General features: G+C 30.6%; 1 protein-coding gene and 1 long non-coding RNA gene across 7 annotated transcripts in view; one reads left to right on the top strand and one right to left on the bottom strand.

The window, feature by feature from the left end:
- LOC142231626 (coactosin-like protein) overlaps window positions 1-18145 on the top strand; it is a 73922-nt gene that overhangs the window by 31494 nt on the left and 24283 nt on the right. The window contains exon 1 of one of the 5 annotated variants that reach the window (XM_075302259.1): window positions 583-731. The exons of 3 other annotated variants lie outside the window; for them this stretch is intronic. The gene's annotated coding sequence lies outside the window, so the exon portion shown is untranslated. Of the gene's footprint in view, window positions 1-582; window positions 732-4398; window positions 4419-18145 lie in introns of those variants that run through there. One more of the 5 variants, XM_075302260.1, reaches the window with a different exon arrangement.
- LOC142230198 (uncharacterized) lies at window positions 8325-9608 on the bottom strand. 2 transcript variants are annotated; one of them, XR_012720601.1, is made up of 3 exons: window positions 9296-9608; window positions 9058-9236; window positions 8325-8989 (listed from the first exon to the last, which is right to left on the bottom strand). It is a non-coding gene; the product is annotated as an uncharacterized LOC142230198 (long non-coding RNA). The 2 variants fall into 2 exon arrangements; XR_012720600.1 differs by having other exon boundaries at window positions 9058-9608.

Below are 18145 nucleotides of genomic sequence, written 5' to 3'. Positions count from 1 at the left end.
GGGTATGATATAATCGTTATCAGATTATATCAGATAAATGCATATGTTATGCTATGCGTTTGTATTTGATGGACACGAAATCTTTATGCTTATTTTTTCCAGCGTACTCAACATAAAAAAATAGTGCTCTCTATATATCATGTTTCCGACTGGACGTATTTTTGTAGCATTTTTTAGAATGGTTCAGAGTTTCGATTTCTGAGGTGATGAAGCCAAACCTAAAAATCTTATGCAATTTTAAAATCATTTTTAAAAAAAGGCGTATCTTTTCTCACATTTCTATCAAGATCATAAATCACATTTTCCGCCCATTTCCCAAGCATACACAGAAATCCTTTTATTGTATCTTTATTTCTACTCTAAGATGTTTAAAATTTGAAAACTTAAATTTGAAGTTTCTTCATTGTTGAATATCTGACAATCCATCCTCATATACATATATTCCATTCCAATGCCACAATTTTTAATGGCTTCAATTTTTAGCGACATGTTATTATTGGCGATAAAAAATAAGTATAAATATTTATAAAAATACAACACATCGATAAAGAATAAAACAATTTGAGGTTAGTTGTATTCCGGTCACACAAGAGAAAAGATCTTCATCAAGTCGGTGAATTTTTTATTTTAAAACCAAGTGAAAGAAAAATTGAATTAATTTAACTGAAAATAAAATGTATTTTATTGAAAGTTTGAATAATAAAGCCAATCAGTTCTGAAATATAGAATTTGTGAGTAAATTTTCAGAGAACATAATAATTTGCAATTACAACATTACTTTAATTTCTAAAAAAAAAACCTTTGTCGTTAGTACCTATCTCATTTAATATCATAATTTATTATGGTTTTAAATTCTTTAATAAAATAAATTAAATAAAAATAAATTAAATAAAAATTACACTAAATTTGGCAGCTCGGAAATTTATATAGCTTCCATGGATTTGAATCCAAGAACCTGCTCTAGGAAATTTTTAATATTTTAAAAAGCTACGAAAAAACTTAGGCATTTCAATTTGAATGTTAAAATTAATCTGGAAGATCTTTTATGTAGGGGGATCGCCAAAATAGAATCCAATATAAACTATAGCACAGTTAGGCTTGCCAGTTGGCCGGTATTCGCCTGGATTGTCCCGGAATTTCGTTTCCAGAAAGTGTCCCAAATCTTTCACAAAATTTCCCGGAAAATCCCGGAATTTCAATTGCTTAAGGCATATGTTATGTTTTAATTTTTCCCATTGCTTAGAAAAGAAAACGATTTGAAATTAAATCGCTTTCAAAAGTATTTTTGGTCTTAAATTTTTATACTTTTTAAATGTACGTTTGTCCGTCAGATTTTTTGCCATCTCATTCAATCTCATCACTAACAGAAAAAAATCAAATGACTATCACTGTCTTTCGTATCAACAGCTGTCATTTTAGCATTAAATGTAAAAAAATATACGCACATCTTTAATTTTATTTCAAATTCATGTTTTTCCGTGAAAAGTATTTTTACAAATTATAATTATCAGTTCAAGGTTAGTGTCCAACTTTATTGAAGGGTGTATTCCCTGCCAACATTTCAAAATCGATTTTATCACTATCGCTACCATAGACTCTTTAGTGACACTATAACAATCGCCAACTGTGATGCGAAATATACTCAAATTAATTCCTAATATCGAAAGGCACTAGGAAAGTGATTGCCACCAAAATAAGAGTAATTGCCAGTAAATATGAGTTTAGGCTTCCGACTTCAAAGGACAACTTGATATAAAATCATCGCAGCCATCTTTGGAGAAAGTTTCAGAGGCTCCAACTTATTGGGGAATTTCAAAGACTGTAGGCAATAACGACTACGACATGGCGTTCATACAAATTTGCTAATTGATAAAATATGGGCAACTATTTTTGAAAAATGTGAATGTGAATGAAATAAAGTCAAAATGTCAACATCCCAGCAAAGAATTTGGAAAATTTTTCTATGTTTTTTTTTTACTATTAAAGTACATTCAAACATGCTCCTCTTGAGTTGGTTCTTTTTATGTGATATATAAAAATCCTTTGTTTCATGCAGTTTTCGCAATAAATTAAAATTTTCCGAAATTTACCGTGTCTAAATCACAGCAAGGTCAAATAAAATAATGGAAATTTACAAAAACAAAAATATATTTAAAAAGTGTACCGAACTCTATGTGGAGATAAAAATCGAAAAAGTTAATTTTTTTTTTTTGTTGAAGTTATTCTTATTTTTTTTAATTAAATCTGATTTAGTGAAATAGCACCAAATTTGAAAAACTAATGCGAAATCAATGCTGCGGATGCTTAAGCGGGAATTTCTCTTGCATCAATCATTACACTTCGATTTTATTTTAATCTACATCATAAGAAACCTTCTCTTATAGTAGAGTCCAACCGGTGTGCCGTTTTATAGAAAAGTTTGGCAAAATCAAAAATATTCAAAAATTGATATTTGATTTTGGTATTTTGCCCGTATTCATAATTGAACCCATGGTGGTTCCCAATTGTTTCTTTCAAACAATAAAAATTGATATATTTGAAACTGGTGAACTATTTGAATTTGCAATAATAAATTTTTCTATCCGAAATATATTGCAATAAAAATGCGTTGGCTTCAGTATTTGGTCTTCATTATCAGAGCATTTATATCATGTATTATGGTTGTACTACAAGTAACCTCATTCGTATGATTCACTTGTTCTTTATTTTATCTATACTTGGAATTATTAATAGAAGAACAATATACAGTAAAACTTCTCAATCTTGGGCACTCCGAAAAACGGACGTCACTCAAAAGTGGACAATTGTCGTGAGACGTTTGCTATGTTAACATATAACAAGTATATACTGCCGTAAGTTCGGTCAGGCCGAATCTTATGTACCCTCCACCATGGATTGAGTAGAAACTTCTACGAAAGACTGACATCCACAAATTTCAACTCACTCGGATGAAATTTGCTCCTCCAAGTGGCTCCAAAACCAAATCTCGGGATCGGTTTATATGGGGGCTATAAATGATTATGGACTGATATGGACCACTTTTGGCATGGTTGTTAAATATATTATATACTACCACCACGTACCAAATTTCAACCAGATCGGATGAATTTTGCTTCTCCAAAAGGCATCGGAGGTCAAATCTGGCGATCGGTTTATATGGGAGCTATATATAATTATGGACTGATAGGAACCAATTCCTGCATGGTTGTTGGATACCATATACTAACATCACGTACCAAATTTCAACCGAATGGGAAGAATTCTGCTCTTCCAAGATGCTCCGGAGGTAAAATCTGGGGATCGTTTTATATGGGGCCTATATATAATTATGGCCCGATATCGACCAATTTTTGCATGGGTGTTTGAGGCCATATATTAACATCACGTACCAAATTTCAACTGAATCAGATGAATTTTGGTCTTCCAAGAGGCTCCAGAGGTCAAATCTGGTGATCGGTTTATATGGGGGCTATATATAATTATGGACCGATATGGACCAATTTTTGCATGGTTATTAGAGACCATATACTAACATCATGTACCAAATTTCAGCCGGATCGGATGAAATTTGTTTCTCTTAGAGGCTCTGCAAGCCAAATCGGGGGATCGGTTTATATGGGGTCTATATATAATTATGGACCGATATGGACCAATTTTTGCATGGTCATTAGAGACCATATACTAACACCATGTACCAAATTTCAGCCGGATCGGATGAAATTTGCTTCTTTTAGAGGCCTCGCAAGCCAAATTTGGGGGTCCGTGTATATGGGGGCTATATATAATTATGGACCGATGTGGACCAATTTTTGCATGGTTGTTGGAGACCATATACTAACAGCATGTACCAAATTTCAGCCGGATCGGATGAAATTTGCTTCTTTTAGAGGCCTCGCAAGCCAAATTCGGGGGTCCGTTTATATGGGGGCTATACGTAAAAGTGGACCGATATGGCCCATTTGCAATACCATCCGACCTACATCAATAACAACTACTTGTGCCAAGTTTCAAGTCGATAGCTTGTTTCGTTCGGAAGTTAGCGTGATTTCAACAGACAGACGGACATGCTCAGACCGACTCAGAATTTCACCATGACCCAGAATATATATACTTTATGGGGTCTTAGATCAATATTTCGATGTGTTACAAACGGAATGACAAAGTTAATATACCCCCCATCCTATGGTGGAGGGTATAAAAATTAACCTCTCATAAATGGACACCTCCCAAATGTGGACAAAATTTAGGAGACCGTGTCTACTTCTGAGAGGTTTCACTGTACCCTTATTAATTTTACATATGTTATTTTATATAAAACCGTATTAATTATTTAAACTAATTTTAATGTTTTGTTTTTTTTTTTTCATTTCAGGTAAGTTATCAACTAATTAAATCTTTAAATACAATATCTTATACGGGTGAGTAATTGTAAAAAAAAACACCAGACTTTAGACTTTCCTTACTTGTGTACAATTTAATTGTCATTGACAACAATTGCAGTGAGCTTCATTTGAAATCCCAAATCAAAAAAAGTTATTTTCTGCTTGAGTTTCGGATAAATACTAATTTCTTCATTGAATAAAAACTTATATCTAGAATATTGAAAATCTTAACCTAATCTAGAACTAGATAACAACAATCTGTTAACCTGGATTGTCTGCTACATACAGTCGCCTTAGCACATTCCACCACCGACGGACGAAACCGTGAACACACCTTTTTGATTTTTCGTGAACATTTCAGTTTCGTTTTGTTATCGTCCGTTCACGATTTTGGAACGTAACTTTTTCTATAAGTGAATTTATTTTAATAATATCGCAAAATGCTTAGGTTTCCCAATTCAGTAGGGTTGGTTTAGGGTATGTTATAGTCGACTCAGACCGACTTTCTATTTTACTCACTTGTTTAGTATATAAGTCGTGTTAACTACAATTTTAAATTCGAATTTTAAACTCCATTAGTTTTATATTAGGACACGCGTATTTGAAAAAAACATATTTTGTACAAAATGAGAGATTTATGCAGTGAAAAATAATAAGGTCAGTTTTGCTTTTTTATAAAAAAAAAAACGATACTAAAAATTAAAAACCCTTTTCTTTTTATAAGTAAATGCATAAAACATATTCATAGCCTCTCATTAATTGCAAAATAAATTTCACGTCTGTACACTTTTGGTGAAATATGGGTAGAAATGGGCGTTACGACCGCGCTATCCAAAATAGTATTAAAAAATTAATTAAAAGTGGACATTCGTATAGAAACGTTACAAAAATGTTTGGTATATCTAAAACCGATGGCGAAAACCCCATTATATATTTTTCGCAAGGGTCAAACCCGTGGCTGAAACCCTAAAATTACACCTACTATAAAGAGAAGTATCAATGTATGCGTAAAAATGTATAAATGGGAGCTGTAACTAAAACTGAACCGATACCACCGAAAACTACATTGTGTTAAATTTTTCAACAATCGGTTAGTAAATAAGCGTAACATGACCCCTTTTGTCGAAATCGAGCGATACATATATATGGGAGCTATATCAAAATTTTATTCAAATTCAATAACATTCGTCCTTGCGACAAAAGAAGACTCTGTACCAAATTTCATCAAAATCGGTTAATAATTGCAACCGGAATCCTGCGAATAACAAACACATGGACAGACGAAAGGACGGACACCAAGGGCTAGATCGACTCAGGAGGTGATTCTGAGTCGATAGTTATATATTTATGGGGTCTAAAATCAATATTCACATTTTTTGGCAGATCAAAGTTATTATACCTTACACAGAAAAAAATATCATCAAAAGATTCCTAATTAAAAAAGTTGATTGGAGATATTATCATTTTTGTGATTGATGACATTTCAATTAAAAAACAAGTAAATAAAATCTAAAGTCGGTCGGGGCCGACTATATTATGGGGGGGGTATATTAACTTTGTCATTCCGTTTGTAACACATCCAAATATTGCTCTAAGACCCCATAAAGTATATATATTCTGGGTCGTGGTGAAATTCTGAGTCGATCTGAGCATGTCCGTCCGTCCGTTCGTCTGTTGAAATCACGCTAACTTCCGAACGAAACAAGCTATCGAGTGTAAACTTGGCACAAGTAGTTGTTATTGATGTAGGTCGGATGGTATTGCAAATGGGCCATATCGGACCACTTTTACGTATAGCCGCCTTATAAACCGACGCTCAGATTTGGTTTGCGGAGCCTCTTGGAGGAGCAACCGATCCGGTTGAAATTTGGTACATGGTGTTAGTATATGGTCTCTCATACCCATGCAAAAACTGGTCCAAATCGGTCCATAATTATATATAGCCCCCATATAAACCGATCCCCAGATTTGCCTTGCGGAGCCTCTAAGAGAAACAAATTTTATCCGATCCGGCTGAAATTTGGTACATGGTGTTAGTATATGGTCTCTAAAAACCATGCACAAATTGGTTCACATCGGTCCATAATTATATATAGCCCCCATATAAACCGATCCCCCGATTTGACCTCCGGAGCCCCTTGGAAGAGCAAAATTCATCCGATCCGGTTGAAATTTGGTACGTGATGTTAGTATATGGTCTCCAACAACTATGCAAAAATTGGTTCACATCGGTCCATAATTATATATAGCCCCTATATAAACCGATTCCCCGATTTGACCTCCGGAGCCCCTTGGAAGAGCAAAATTCATCCGATCCGGTTGAAATTTGGTACGAGGTGTTAGTATATGGTCTCTAACAACCATGCACAAATTGGTTCACATCGGTCCATAATTAAATATAGCCCCCATATAAACCGATCTCCAGATTTGATCTCCGGAGCTATTGGAGGAGCAAAATTCGATCCGGTTGAAATTTGGTACGTGGTGAAATTTGGTACATTGCTCTAGTATATGGCCGCTAACACCCATGCCAAAATTGGTCCATATCGGTATATAGTTATATATAGCCGATCCCCAAAAATAATCTACCAAAATCTTATTTCTATAGAAAATTTTGTCAAAATTGTTTTACTATAGAAAATTTTGTCAAAATTTTATTACTATACCCAACAAAACATATGATTACAGGTGGTACCATAGACCAAGAAAATATAGAGACATACCTTGATAATTCACCATGGTTTTGTTTATTTGCAGTGCACAGTCATTCCACTCAATTGCGCAGTCAATTGACTCAATTTCTTTTTGGAAAACGAAAATAACCACATAAATTAGTCAATTTGCATTACAAAAAAGGTGTGGATGAACAGTATTTTATAAACTTTCACAATATTTGGTGTTTCAACGAGAGAACAAAGGAAAGAAAACAAATTAAAGCCAAATTAAAAAATCACTCAATTGCAGACGAGAAAGAGCCATCTACGGTGTGCAGACAAACTACAGCGCTGTAAATTCACTTGAGATGTCTATACCTTCCTTGGTCTATGGTGGTACATTCAACTTTTATGTAAGCGTAAAAACTTATTCAGACTGCACATCATAGTTGTTGCCAGCAATTCCTGTATTTGCTTTCTTCGGTTGTTGCTATTTGTTTTGGTACGAAAACTAATAATTTAGCTCATATTTAAGTGGGAAGAATTCCCCAGTCCTTCATTGGATTTTATTTCTATCGAAAATTTTGTCAAACTTTTATTGCTATAGAAAATTTTGTCAAAATTTTATTTCTATAGAAAATTCTGTCAAAATTTTATTTCTGTAGAAAATGTTGTCAAACTGAATTATTTACATATTTAATCGGCCTTTTTTGTTTAATATATACCCCGTATGGACCAAAGATTATAGATTTGAGGAAGATGGGAGATTGGCTTGCGTCATACCAAATGTTGCATTTACCAGATTAGTTTAATACATGTTTTTAGTTTTTAGTTTTTATTTTTTAAATAAAAGCAACAACAACAAAAATTACATTTTCCCCTTCATGGAAATTTATTTCGTGCTCTTAATTTCTTTTTATTTGCATTTTAATGCTATGTCAATACTTGTCGTATACGCGTTTGGTTCGAGTATTAAACTAATGTGGTAAATGGTTTGATGTGCTCAGTAGCCAATCTCCCAACCTCCCATCTTCTATAATCTTTGGTATGGACTAACTTACAATTGAGAAGACGGTGTTAAGAAGTTTTAAGATACCTTGCCATCGGCAAGTGTAACCGCAACCCAAGTAATTCGATTGTGGATGACAGTCTTTAGTACAAGTTTCTATGCAATCCATAGTGGAGGGTATATAAGATTCGGCCTGGCCGAACTTACGCCCGTATATACTTGTTTTAATTTGTTTTTGTTTTAATTATTTTTATATTATATCAAAATCATGTCGTGAAATACATTGTAAATTTTATAAAATTATTTTCTTTTTCATTTATTTTGCATTTATCATAACACCAGATTGATTTCATATTCTGCAACTTGACTCTAGGTTAACATAAATTTAAAAAACTTTAACGAATCTTCAAATTGTTATCACACGTACTGTAAACAGATCTTCTATACCAGTGAAAACAATTTCTCCGTTTTGCATGTACATATATATCACACAAAATACAAAATAATTTACACTTCATTTAAATTCTAAAGAAATAATGAATCACATATAAAGATGCCGATATATGAGCAATGCATTTACAAGTGAGTAATTTCACCCTTACGGCTTGTGGTTTAAAATAACCTAGGGCGTTAAAATAAACATTTTATGGATTTTCCTTTGGCTATGTGGGGAAGCTCCCTTCCAAATCGAGCATTAAGCACGTTTTCTGACTTATTAATGGATGTCATTAACATGCTCGTGTCATCCATTTTCCTCAATGATGATATGATGGCGGCTGTAATAAAACGCAGCGTGTGAAAATTATAACAGACTAGTATCATTTACAATATCTGTGTGGCTGGTTGGTTGGTTGGTTTCACTGTTTCAATATCCAATGTCAATGTCAACACCATGAAAAGCTGTCATATCATTGCAATAATGTCTGTCTGTCATAGTGATGTCTCTGTTAAATAAAATTAAATGAGAAAATATTTAAAAAATTGCACGCTTTAATTTTGCGAAAATATTTACTATGGCTAAGTGTGTGAGGAATTGTGACTGCAGGAATTTTAAATGCTTTCACCTGGCCACACTCTGTTGTATACCTCAGACATCTCAAGGTTATTTGGGATTATCTCGCATATGTTTTCCAACCAGCCAACCAACACAATTTTGGGCCAGACATTATGGAAACTGGTTTTGGAGGCATGCTGTTAAGAAAGTCATTGTAAGCCTAAATGTTCAAATATCCATCATTATTTGTTAATACTCCATTACTCAGCCATCAACATCTTCATGAATTTAATCATTGCCCACAATTTGCCATCGCCTTTATGATGATCACATCAGACATCATGAATGTAATACCCAACCGCTCTATCATTATGGGCAATAGTATACATTTACTGACCACTACTGAAGATGCAATCTGCTGCAGCTATATTGCATACCACAGAATTGTAACTGAAAAATTTTGAATTTTCACCCAAAGAAATTTGTTAGTAGGGACAGCCGAAAAAGTCTGCTAAAACAGCAAAATAAACTGCTGTAAAAGGGGAGAGCAGTCACTGTTTGCTGAAATAGCAAACATTATCTGCGATTTTCTAAACTCGATTACACAAAAAAATATATTTTATTTTGGCAGAATCAAATCAAAATGTCAACTTAGGACCTATCCTAACCACGGTTGCCACAGTTGGTATAATTCTACCAAAAAATTTTAAATTTTTTACTGTTTGGTAGATTGTTAGAGTTATTAATTTTTTGGTAGATTTTGTAAGTTATTCTTCTTCCCGAACTAAGAGCTTCTTCACAAATTTCTAAAGAAATAAAATTTTGCAAAAATTTTCTATAGAAATAAAACTTTGAGAACATTTTCTATAACAATAAAATTTTGACAAAATTTTCAATAGAAATAAAATTTTTCAAAAATTATCTATGCACTAAGATTTTGACAAAATTTTCAATAGAAATAAAATTTTGATAAAATTTTCTACAGAAATAAAATTTTGACAAAATTTTCTATAGAAATAAAATTTTGACAAAGTCTTCTATAGATATAACATTTTGACAGAATTTTCTATAGTAATAAAATTTTTACAAAATTTTCTATAGAAATAAAATTTTGACAAAATTTTCTATACAAATAAAATTTTGACAATATTTTCTATTTCTATAGAAATAAAATATTTCTATAGAAATAAAATATTGACAAAATTTTTTATACAAATAAAACTTTAACAAAATTTTCTATAGAAATAAAATTTTTAAAAAATTTTCTATAGAAATAAAGTTTTGACAAAATTTTCCATAAAAATAAAATTTTGACAAAGTTTTTTATAGAAATAAAATTTTGACATAATTTTTTATAAAAATAAAATTTTGACAATATTTTCTATAGAAATAAAATTTTGACAAAATTTTCTATACAAATAAAACTTTGACAAAATTTTCTATAGAAATTAAATTTTGAAAAAAAAATTGGATAGAAATAAAATTTTGAAAAATTTTCTATCGAAATAAAATATTGACAAAATTTTCTATAGAAATTAAATTTTGATAAACTTATCTATAGAAATAAAATTTTGACAAAATTTTCTATAGAAATAAAATTTTGACAAAATTTTCTATAGAAATAAAATTTTGACAAAACTCTCTATAGAAATAAAATTTTGACAAAATTTTCTATAGAAATAAAGTTTTGACAAAATTTTCTATAGAAATAAAATTTTGACAAAATTTTCTATAGAAATACAATTTTGACAAAATTTTCTATAGAAATACAATTTTAACAAAATTTTCTATAGAAATAAAATTTTGACAAAATTTTCTATAGAAATAAAATTTTGACAAAATTTTTTATAGAAATAAAATTTTGTAAAAATTGTCTATAGAAATAAAATTTTGACAAAATTTTCTGTGCAAATAAAAATTTGACAAAATTTTCTATAGAAATACAATTTTGACAAAATTTCCTATAGAAATAAAATTTAGACAAAATTTTCTCTAGAAATCAAATTTTGACAAAATTTTCTATAAAAATAAAATTTTGCAAAATTATCTATAGAACTAAAATTTAACAAAATTTTCTATAGAAATACAATTTTGACAAAATTTTCTATACAAATAAAATTTTGACAAAATTTTCTATACAAATAAAATTTTGACAAAATTTTCTATACAAATAAAATTTTGACAAAATTGTCTATAGAAATAAAATGTTGACAAAATTTTCTATAGAAATAAAATTTTGACAAAATTTTCTAAAGAAATAAAATTTTGACAAAATTTTCTATACAAATAAAATGTTAACAAAATTTTCTATAGAAATTAGATTTTGCAAAAATTATCTATAGAAATAAAATTTTGCAAAAATTATCAATAGACATGCAATTTTTCAAAAATTATCTATAGAACTAAAATTTTAACTAAATTTTCTATGGAAATAAAATTTTGACAAAATTATCTATAGAAATAAAATTTTGAAATTATTACTTAAAAATTTTATACTTTGTTGTTCGTTAGACCCTGAAGTACAAAAATATAACAGCAGGCATCGACAGCTGTTTTTAGCAGAATTTTTTCTTTGAGTGTTCTTGTCGTCATCTGTGACTTAACAACTGCATGAAGTGTTGGCATTTTAGATGACCGCTAATTATTGGCCATATAAAAGAAAGTCTTTAAACTTTTCACTTAAACCGTGATTTTAATCTTCGCATCATCACCATCATTGGAAAATTAATTAGACAACCGACAAAAATTTCGAAGCGAAAGAGAAATATGCAATATTTACCAAGTTAAAGGTTAAATTAAATTTAGCGTTAGTTAAACTAACGCTAAATTTAACTTATATTTGTTGCGAAAAAAATTATTTACCTATAATTAAATTTTATTATTTTGTTCTAAATTTTCCACAGCTTAATGAAATCTCACTTGTTTAAAGTATGTCTCAAAATTGTTATAAACTAAACGTGGATATAAAGTTATAAAGGAGCGAGGTAATCGTTCGATGTCTAAACTTTGAAAACAGTTCCTTTTCCAGCATTTGTACAAAATTTTATTTCAAAGAAAAAAAATAACATTTTTTGTATGAATGAATAAGAAAATATTTCCTATATATATTTTGAGTATGACGAAATTATTTATTTTTATTCCCCTCCCAATATCAATCATACCCGTGATATTTTAAATTCGACGCTGTCTTTTGCTCTCTTTCTTTAATTGAATATTAATAAACTATCAATTATATTTATAAATAAAGAAAACTAACCATTAGCACTTAAGTATATTGTATTATGTTGAAGTATTTAATTACTCTAATACCACAAGGTGTGATAAGAAATTGTTTACGAACGTTTTGTTTGTTGGCATTTTTAAGGTGTGTTTCTTATTTTAGAGAGAGTAATGTTCTTACTTTGGATGTGACAACAATGGAAAATGAAAGCACTTAAATGTTCAAACTTAATAAGATTTTTAATTAATTATGGCTGAAAGTGAAAACATTAAGGGCTCTAGTAAGTTATAGGTCATGACAACCGACAACATTTCCGCCAGTGCAAATTCTATAGATAAATGGTGTCCTCAGCCCTCATTCAACCCATTCCTGGTTAAGTAAATTCTGGCATATATATTTGTTATCACAGTATGTCATAGATAAATTGGAGATGAGGCAATCTGAACCGTAGTTACCAATAAATTTTCATTCTTTAAAATAATTAATAATAAACAAAATTAACCCTGAAAATTCATGATTTTCACGAAGGTAGTGCCCACCGTATGATATAGATTTTGCGAAACACTTCGAACTCTGCATACATGCAATGGTTTGATTTATTTATTAATCTCCCGCAGCTAATATTTGTTTGGTTTCATGACAATTTAGTTTTTATTGGAGTCTTAGGATTTAATATAATTTAATTTAAATCAATCTGATTTATTTTAATTTAAATTATTTATTTAATTAATATTTAAATATTTAATAAAATAAAATTTATTTGAAATTAAATTTAATTTAAAAATTGTTTTACGAAAAATATTTTTTGTCAACTCGAAAATATTTCTTATAGAAACCATTTAAAATTAACATTGTGCGTAATATACGCCAATGATATCAGGATTTAGCTTCATTATCTTCTTATGATTACTAATTCTTTTTTCGAGGAAAAGGTGGTGAGTCAGTGAATGCATAAAACACATCGAAATCAATATCCGCAGAAAAAGGAAATAAATAAATAAATGTTTGCTGCAAGAACAAAAGAAAAATCGTATACATATATTTGGTTTATTCCTTCGATATTAAGGTTCAGTGAAGTGGTCAGCATTGTGGCTGACCAGTCCACTCAGCGGGTTAAGCAACATGAGCAACAATTTTCGTTAAGAATGCAAATGAAACCTGGACAAAGACATACACTAATAGAAAAAGTTTCGTTATATTAACGAAATGTGTCATTAAAAGTGAGCCAATGAAACAAATTCGTTAATACAATGAAATTTTTCGTTATTATGACGAACTTTATAATAATAAATGTAATGTTTCATACTATTAACGAATATTTTCATTGTATTAATGAAAATGTTTCTTTATATCAATGAAAAGGTTTTGTTGGCTCAATTTTAATGAAATTTTCTTTGTGTGTACATAGCCAGGCAGGTCAATGTATAAACGTCATACTCATTTCTTTCATTCATTTATGTTTACACACATGGGGTTTAAAATATTTCCTAAAAATATTCTAATATTTTTAAAGACAATTTCCATTTATTTACACAGAAAAAAATATCACAAAAATATTTCCAATTAAAAAGTTATTGAAGTTGAAAAAAATTTCATTTAATAAATTAAATGATACAATTAACTTTTTAATCAAGATAGAAATATTAAGTCAATTAAGTCGATGATTGAAAATTTAAAAATTTTTAAATAAAACATTAATTGAGACAATTCACTTTTTAATCACATTCGGAAGACTAAGTCAGTTACAGAAAGTGATGAATTTTTTTTAATTTTTTAATTAAAAATGTATTTCAAACAATCAATTGTTAATCCAAATAAAAACCAATTCAGAAAATAATTGAAAATAGTTACATTTCTTAATTAAAAAATTAATTGAGTTTCGCAATCAACATCAATTAAATTTTTAATTGAATCAATTAAAAAATTAATTGAAATTTGCTAATGAAATCAATTAATATTTTAATCAAGAATTTTTTCTATGACCAATTAAAACTGTGATTGATACTATCATTTTCGTGATTGAAGACATTTCAATTAAAAAATTAATTGGATCAATTAATTTCGTGATTGCATCAGAATTTTTTTTTTGTGTGTACAAAAGCTTGGAGATTCGGAAGATTTTTGTATGCATGCACAGAAAAAAAAATTCACGAAAAAATTTCCAATTAAAATTTTAATTGAGTTTTAAAAAATATTCAATTAAACATTTAATTGAATCAACAATTTTTTTAATTGAAACAAAAATCAATCACAAAAATTAATAGTATCAATTAATTTTTTAATTGGACCAATTAATTTTTTAATTGACCTTCAATTAATTTTTTAATTGATACTATCATTTCTGTGATTGAAGACATTTCAATTAAAAAATTAATTGGATCAATTAATTTCGTGATTGAATCAGAAAAAAATTCTTTGTGTGTGGTTAGCATGCCCACCTTGCATACATAAGGTCGTGGGTTCGATTCCTGCTTCGACCGAACAACAAAAAGTTTTTCAGCGGAGGATTACCCACCTCAGTAATGCTGGTGACATTTCTGAGGGTTTCAAAGCTTCTCTAAGTGGTTTCACTGCAATGTGGAACGCCGTTCAGACTCGCCTATAAAAAGGAGGTCCCTTGTCATTGAGCTTAACATAGAATCGGGCAGCACTCAGTGATAAGAGAGAAGTTCACCAATGTGGTATCACAATGGACTGAATAGTCTAAGTGAGCCTGATACATCGGGCTGCCACCTAACCTAACCTAACCTTGGACACGCAATGTACACAATGTTAAGGATAAATTTCTTTAAAATAATGAAATTTAAATTAAAAGAAAGTGTATAATCTTTGCTTCAAGAATTGTTTTCCATAGAGTTAGGACAAGAATGTCTTTGAACTAAGGACAATTTTCCTTAAAATAAAGAAAAACATTCTTGATTTAAAGAAGTCGTATTTAATTTGCTATTTTTAATTTTATTAATCCTAGATTTAAAGCTAGATAGATCCCTGAAAATATCTTTAGAAGCTGTATTTTTGGCTAGCAATACCAAAATCCTTAAGAGAAGGTTAAAGTCATTGGATCCAAGTAAACTTTTTTCTTTAGTATGGTAAAATATTAGAAATGTGCAGAAGATAGATCATTACCTTACACGCCATCTATAATCAGAAAATTATAATACAATGAATTTAAAAAAGGTCAGTTTGCCTTCTCTCCCCTCCCCACAAGAAGTTAAATCTGGAGATCGGTATAAACTAAATACAGTTCGTTGTGGACCTAAAATACAACTAGATTTTCAATTTCAGGAAAACCGGATCAATCTTGCAGTATCTAGAGGCCCAAGAAGTCAAAACGGGAGATAGGTTTTTAGTATGCGACCAATTAGTAATGATGCCCTGATGTGACTTCTTGGGCTCCCAGATATCGAATTTTATGACTTAAATTGGAAATCTAAAATTATTTCATGTCTATAAAAAGGTGTGCCAAAAATGTTATATATCATTCCATGTTTTGTACAGCCCCTATACACTTAAAAAACAGTAAAACCACCAGGGCACTAAAGCCAATATAACTTTATTTGAAGTCATATACGTACCCAGCAAAAAAAGCGTCGCCAAAAAAGTAATGAAAATGTTCTTTTTGGATCCGGAAGTGGTGCAAAATTGACGCAGAAGCGATGAATTTAACATGGGCTTGTCATAGGACGGAAATCCTCCCTTTCAACAGCCGTTTCACTGAATTTGCATCACTTCGTTTGGTGTGATCCGAATTCAATGTTTTTGATGTAAATAAAAAAATTCTGTGATATTTTGTCAAATAAATAATTTTTATAATTTTTTATAATTTTTAATGGATTCTAACGCTTCTCGGAAACGTTTGACCTCAAATATTTTCAAAAATTCACAATTTTTTCAGATTGGATTTAGCATTTTTTTCGACAAAATTTAAACGATTTGTACCATTTTATGAATTCTTACTCAGTTTTTAACCTATTTGAAACAAAACAAGTATATACGGCCGTAAGTTCGGCCAGGCCGAATCTTATGTACCCTCCACCATGGATTGCGTAGGAACTTCTACTAAAGGCTGTCATCCACAATCGAATTACTTGGGTTGCGATAACACTTGTCGATGGCAAGGTATCGTAAAACTTTTTAACACTGTCTTCTAAATTGTAAGTTAGCCCATACGGGGTATATATTAAACAAAAAAAGAAATAAAATGTTGACAAAATTTTGTATAGAAATGAAATTTTGACAAAACTTAGTATAGAAATAAAATGTTGACAAAATTTTCTACAGAAATAAATTTTTTACAAAATTTTCTATAGAAATAAAATTTTGACAAACATTTCTATAGAATAAACTTTTGACAAAACTTTCTATAGAAATGAAATGTTAACAAAACTTTCTATAGTAATAAAATTTGACAAAATTTTCTATGGAAATAAAGTTTTGGTAGATTACAAAATTTTCTATAGAAATAAAATTTTGACAAAATTTTCTATGGAAATAAAATTTTGACAAACATTTGTATAGAAATAAACTTTTGACAAAACTTTCTATAGAAATGAAATTTTGACAAAACTTTCTACAGTAATAAAATTTGACAAAATTTTCTATGGAAATAAAGTTTTGGTAGATTATTTTTGGCGATATGGACCAATTTTTGTGTAATAAGTCATCGGATATATATAACTAAAGACCGATATGGACCATTTTTACATGGCTGTTAGAGGCCATATATTGACAAAATGTACCAAATTTCAACCGTATCGGATGACTTTTGCTCCTCCAAGAGGTTCCGGACGTTAAATCTGGGGACGGTTTATATGGGAACTATATATAATTATGGACCGATATGGACCAATTTTTGCATGGTTGTTAGAGACCATATACGAACACCATGTACTAAATTTCAACTGGATCGGATGAATTTTGCTCTTCCAAGAGGCTCCGGAGGTCAAATCTGGGGGATCGGTTTATATGGGGGCTATATATAATTATGGACCGATATGGACCAATTTTTGCATGGTTATTAGAGGCCGTAAACTAACATCAGGTACCAAATTTCAACCGGATCGGATGAATTTTGCCCCTCCAAGAGGCTCCGGAGGTCAAATCTGGGGATCGGTTTATATGGGGGCTATATATAATTATGGACCGATATGGACCAATTTTTGCATGGTTGTTAAAAACCGTATACTAAGACCACGTACTAAATTTCAACCGGATCGGATGAATTTTGCTCCTCCAAGAGGCTCCGGTGGTCAAATTTGGGGATCGGTTTATATGGGGGCTATATATAATTATGGACCGATATGGACCAATTTTTGCATGGTTGTTAGAGACCGTATACTTAGACCACGTACCAAATTTCAACCGGATCGGATTAATTTTGCTGCTCCGGGAGGCTCCCCAAGCCAAATTTGGGGATCGGTTTATATGGGTGCTATACGTAAACGTGGTCCGATATGGCCCATTTTCAATACCATCCGACCTACATCAATAACAACTACTTGTGCCAAGTTTCAAGTCGATAGCTTGTTTCGTTCGGAAGTTAGCGTGATTTCCACAGACGGACGGACAGCCGGACAGCCGGACAGACGGACAGACGGACGGACGGACAGACGGACAGACGGACGGACGGACGGACGGACATGCTTAGATCGACTCAGAATTTCACCACGACCCAGAATATATATACTTTATGGGGTCTTAGAGCAATATTTCGATGTGTTACAAATGTGTTCTAATATTTTTAAAGACAATTTCCATTTATTTACACAGAAAAAAATATCACAAAAATATTTCCAATTAAAAAGTTATTGAAGTTGAAAAAAATTTCATTTAATAAATTAAATGATACAATTAACTTTTTAATCAAGATAGAAATATTAAGTCAAT

Source organism: Haematobia irritans, chromosome 3, assembly GCF_050003625.1.
Source record: "Haematobia irritans isolate KBUSLIRL chromosome 3, ASM5000362v1, whole genome shotgun sequence".
Taxonomy (NCBI): Eukaryota; Metazoa; Arthropoda; class Insecta; order Diptera; family Muscidae; genus Haematobia; species Haematobia irritans.
This window is presented reverse-complemented; position numbering and strand designations above follow the sequence as displayed.